This window comes from Trachurus japonicus, chromosome 21 (genome assembly GCF_045865225.1).
Source record: "Trachurus japonicus isolate A0001 chromosome 21, Traja_1.0".
Classification (NCBI taxonomy): domain Eukaryota; kingdom Metazoa; phylum Chordata; class Actinopteri; order Carangiformes; family Carangidae; genus Trachurus; species Trachurus japonicus.
In genome coordinates, this window is record NC_140927.1 from 33,355,236 (window position 1) to 33,361,186 (window position 5,951).

Sequence of the window (5,951 nt, forward strand, 5' to 3'; positions counted from 1 at the left end):
TTCACGAAAGCAACGTGAACGTACGTACTGCTCACACTCAGTAGAGCAATGAGACAGCTACAACGAGACGGCGAGTGGCTTCTACGGCCGCTGCCTGGCCGGAGGTAAACTCAGTTGAGTCGCGTTTATTAGACTATGAAAATCACCAGAATGCTGACACATTTAAACCTGTGGTAAAGTTATCTGAAATAAAAATATATAACTAGAAAAAGCATTTCCAAGAATGGAAATGGTGTGACTGCTGATAGCAACTGAACGCTGTTGCAGAATTAGCAAATAGTGCAAGCAATGATCACCATACAAATGTTTGACCAAGGTCAGAATCGAACCCACAACCTCATGGTCATTAGACTTCCACTCTGCCTCTAGGCCACAGTGCACACACAGTTGCAGAGACTGTTGTCTGTTAATGATCTGCACACTGTCAACATCAAGAAAGCTTGAGAGTCAAGCTTGAATGACTTAGAATGAAAATTTCTGTGAATTTCAGGCTGAGAGCAGCAGTTTCAACATGAAGCAAGTTATCAAAAGTCAACAGAGGACAACTGGGAAAATAATTCACTATAATTGTTGTTGAGGCAAGATTTGAACCAGCAACCTTCAGGTCTCCAGATCAGCAAGCTAACCACTAGGCTACAGACAGAGACAGTATGTGAGGGGTAAAGAAAACCTTTGATAAGAGGATCACTGGCTTCTGCTTAAAAAAAAAAGTAAGGAATCGAACCCAAGACCTCATGATCAATAAACCTTTACTCTGCCACTTCGCCACAGAGAGCACAGACATAAGCATGTTTCAGACAGAGTTGTGGAGAACTCTCAGCATTGGGCTGAATGAGAGCAGAGAGCTCCCTGGCTGCATTTAAAAAATATTTAAAATTATTATCTAAGTCTCTTTGCATTTTTGACCAGAATTTTAGCCAGAAGACAAGTGTGGCTACAAAACTGGAGAAAATAATTTGTCTAGAGTTTAATTTGCAGAAAAAGTTAAATATTTGAAAAAGTATAAATAGTTAAAAAGAGAAAAGTAATGCCGATAAAGTTCAAAAAAAGCTGCACGTTTTGATATATGAATTGTTGAAATAGCACAACACCTAACACACTAACCATATGGCCACAGAGAACCTGAGTTACAATGAGCTTTATACCATGAGGAATCAAAGACTGTCCAATGACAGCTGAATAATTGGAATCAAAAGTCAAGCAATGAAGTGAAAAGACTGAGGCAGGAATCGAACCCATGACCATATGATCACTAAACCTTTACTCTGCCACTCGGCTACAGAGAGCACACTGCTTTCAAGACTGTTGTCATTCATTGTAATGTGATGATGTGCTGCAAACTGGTACGAGTAATCAAGGAGATAACAAACACCTGTAACCAATTGAAGGCGGGGGAGGAGAGCAGAATTCAACATAACATAACAAGAATTCTTCCCTTGGATTCGAACCAGTGACCTTGGGGTTGGCAAGCAGCCACCCTAACCCCTACACTACAGTGGAGTTGTGAAGAAGAGAGGTTGAGACTTTGATGAATGTGAGATTTTTCAATGATGCTTAAAATAAAAATAAATGAGTATACATTAGCCACACCAAGTAAGAAGAGGACTTTTTTGTGACCTGTGACTATTTTTTGGTGAATTAAAATGAATTAAAAAGCACTTAACAGCAAGTTACAAAGTTGAGCTCCTTCTCCTGCTGATGTGAAAAAAAATGCATTGAGCTGAATGGGAGCAGAGAGCTCCCTGGCTGCATTTAAAAAATATTTTAAATTATTATCTAAGTCTCTTTGCATTTTTGACCAGAATTTTAGCCAGAAGACAAGTGTGGCTACAAAACTGGAGAAAATAATTTGTCTAGAGTTTAATTTGTGGCCGTGCTGACAGTTTAGCCAGAAAAACTCTAGAATGTTTTTTTGCCTCTCTCCACTCTGACACCACTCTGGCTCTGCTCGTTAGACGCAACACACACACATTATAAAGCTGAAAAAAAATCAGAAAAAGTTAAATATTTGAAAAAGTATAAATAGTTAAAAAGAGAAAAGTAATGCCGATAAAGTTCAAAAAAAGCTGCACGTTTTGATATATGAATTGTTGAAATAGCACAAAGTATGAAGGACTAGAAGAAGACCGTAAAAAGGCGGAAGAAAATGGCCAAACAGAAGAACAATAGTGTGACTGCTTCAGCAGTCACACTAATTAAACCTTAGATTAACTAAAGTTATGTTCACCCTGTCATTTTGGATGGGCCAGTTGTACAAGTGGGTGGGCCCAGGCCCGTTAGGCCCACCCATAACGCCGCGCCTGCTTCCGACTGCACCTGAACACAACGAGCGTCAACTTGGGTCTCGACTCCGCCAGACTTTGAATTAGATCTAGTTTTACAAACATGTCGGCTTGCTGGAAGTAAATAAACTTCTGGGTGCATGTTTGAGTCTCCATCTGACGCTGTCTGTGGCTTTGAGGGATGGAAACAGCCTAAGCAGCAGAACTTCAATCCGCTCCCATTCATTGCTGCCGTGGCGACGCGGGGACAGACACAACTACCACAAAACAGGAGACATTAAACTGAAAACCTTCAGATTCCTTCTGTTAGACCTAAAATGTTAGGAACATAAAGCCCTGAGTTGAATTTGCCCGGAATTGTCCTTCAATACTGTATGGAGCTTTCAAAATTGATATATTAAAATATTATCAAAAACAAACTCCAAGTTGTGTCCAGTTTTTTCTACCAGCAAAGAAGAAGAAGAAGAGCTCAATATAAGATTCAGACAAAGGTCAGAAGGTCAGATGATGATATTTTGTGGCCAATGATGGAAAAAAAACAGAAAATCCAAACAGAAATGCGTCGATCGAACAAAGACCTGGTCATCAATTACAGAAAACATTTATTATAAAACAACATCATCATTTAGAGAGAGTGGGTTTTTCTGTTCTGTCGTGACTTTGTGTGTTTTTTGTCTTTTCAGTGTCTGAATCAACGAGTTCAGTATCTGAGAAACAACAAAGACATGACACACACTTACAGTATGTAGCCTGTGATCATCAATAATTACAAGCATCATTAAGTCTTTGGCAGAGGTGTGTGATTGGGTCGGACGGCGTCCACCGGTCAGACAGGAAGGTTACAGTCACTAAAAAAACAAAACAAAAATGGAGTCCAGCTCCGACAAACAGGAAACGTCTCCAAACAACTCGACTGTCCAGGTGTTAGTCTGTGCCGGCACAGCGTCCACCATGGAGAAGGCCACTCAGCCACCAGCAGTAGGCCAGTCATTTTAAGAAAAAAAAGGGTCAACGCTGAACAAATTGCAACAGAAGCAAACTCAACTGAGATTTTGTATCCTCAACATGTCCTGAGTGAGGGAAAAAAAGCCCTGAAGAATCCCATTAGGGGAAAGTTTCTAAAAAGACCCAAATATATCCCATTCATACGCCTATTAATTATTTTTCTCACGTGAATAGGGTAAAATTTTTAACCTTTAGATATCTCCATGAAAATTACTGAGCTGATTAATTACATTAAGACAAACAAAAAATGTATTACAAGTTTTTTAAAATTCTTTAATAAGAGCAAATTTGCATAAATTCCACCGTTTTGACGGCACATGTTTATATAAAGGTGCTGTGGTGATACCAGCATGAAAATTGGAATGAGTTGACTCCATCGCTCAACCGACAAGAAACCACATTAAATTTCAAGATGACTGCAATTTTTCAAGAATCCATCGCTGCGGGAAGCACTCGTTTTACATGGTAGCCTAAGCGCGCTAGCTCATTAAAGCTACAGTTGGTAAGCTGACGAAAGTGAACGTAAACTCCGTGACTTAGGCTGTGTTCGAAATCACCCCCTATCACGGATGTAGTGCACTCTATAGTGTGTTCGCCATTTTGTAGTGTTGTTCGAATTCTCCGCAATTAATTTAATCCACTATGTAGTGGATGACAAAACACCCACAATGCACCGCAACATTGAGTGAACAAGCGATGTACACTACTTTCTACTCCCGTATCCCACAATGCAATGCGGTCGTGTTTTGCCAGAGAAGAAGAGGAAGCTAATTAGCATGTTAGCTACGATTTATTTAGGCAATTTACCAAAAAAAACTCCTCAGACATATTTGCCTTCGCTCCGTTTGCCTCGCCCGAGGAGCAGGAGTTGGGCAGCAGCATCCCAACATTAACAGGCAACATTAAATCAATCTAATTAAGAAACTGTAGTAGAATATGTAGTAAATACGATCTGACGAGCTAAGCTAATAGCCACAGAGCATAGCCACAGAGCCGTTAACGGCTCACGGTCGGGACACACAACAGTAGTTTACCAAACCAAACTTCCGATATTTCAACAGTTTATTGTCCGAGTAACACAACCACACAGAATCACATCCTAAAATGTTCCCGCAAGGGTCTGGTTTTTCTTATTTTATTTTTTATGTGTCCGGTTTGTTTCATACATCCATGGTTTGTTTACATGATTCTCGGCGCGTCTGCTTCCGTCACAGCAACACCTGGCGCATCAGCTGACGCAACCACGTCCAGAAAATTACCGTCTAGTGTCCGAATTCTCCTCCCGTCGTTCCCTACATCGTGTACATGATGTAGTCCACTATATCATATACATGATGTAGTGGATAGGGAGTGAGTGAGTGAGTGGATGATTTCGAACACAGCCTTGGTCTGAAATTTCAAGACAATACACAGGTCCCTTTATGAACCATTACGATTTTCATGCTGGTACCACCACAGCACCATCAAAACAGTGGAATGTATGCAAATTTGCTCATGTTAACAAAGAATTTCAAAAAACTTGTAATACATTTTTTGTTTGTCTTAATGTAAGAAATCAACTCAGTAATTTTCATGGAGATATTTAAAGGTTAAAATTTTTACCCTATTCACGTGACAAAAATAATGAATAGGCATAAATGGGCTATATTTGGGTCTTTTTCTAAACTTTCCCCTAATGGGATTCTTCGGGGCTTTATTTCCCTTACTTACACTACAAAATCAGTTGAGTTTGCTTCTGTTGCAATTTGTTCAACCTTTTTTCATACAATGACTGGACTACAGGACCGGGTGTGGATGATGAGCTCAGACCACAGACCCAGTGTGACCCAGGGAATCATGGGAAACCTCTGCACGGTCTCTGTGTGGCTGAGGAACCTGAAGGGACGAGGAGGAGTCAACCTGGTCATTGTCTGGACTCTCTGAGTTCTTTGGTCTATCTCCACTCTCTGCTCTCTGAGCTTCTGGTCTCAGTTCCTGATCCTGATCCTGATCCTGATCCTGATCCTGGTCCTGGTCCTGATCCTGATCCTGATCCTGGTCCTGGTCCTGGTTTTGATCCTGGTCCTGGTCCTGGTTTTGATCCTGGTCCTGGTCCTGGTCCTGGCCTTGGTCCGGGTTTTCCTCCAGCTCCAGGACGTTGAAACGCTCCACCACGCAGTGAGCCGTCAGCCTGGCCTCGGGGTCGTGATCCCAGCACTCGGTGATGGTGGAGCAGATGACGCTCATCCCCTGGAGGACGAGACGCCCAGAGTCAGACAACGGGAAGTCGTCGGGCAGCGATTAATACATTCAACAAAGAAATAAGTTACGGTGGCGTAAACAATCACTTGAATAAGCTGTGGTCTGAGCTGGTTCACCACTCAGCTCTGGCTTAGGCACCTTCTCTTTCTACTACAGACACAGGTAACATCATTCTCCATGATGTCAGTGTCCACCTCTATGCAGATGACACTGTTTTATTTGCCCAAGCTTGTTGTTGGAGTGGTCATGTGATTTTCTTTGGTTGGATGTATTTTTTTCTAGACTTGAATTTAAGTTTATTAAAATTGACATAATTCAATTTGTGTAAATTGGTTAAAATGACTTAATGGGTGTAAGGGCTTTGGGATGAAGGCCTGAAGGTTCTTCACTGGAAAACACAACGGAATAAATGTGATATTCTTT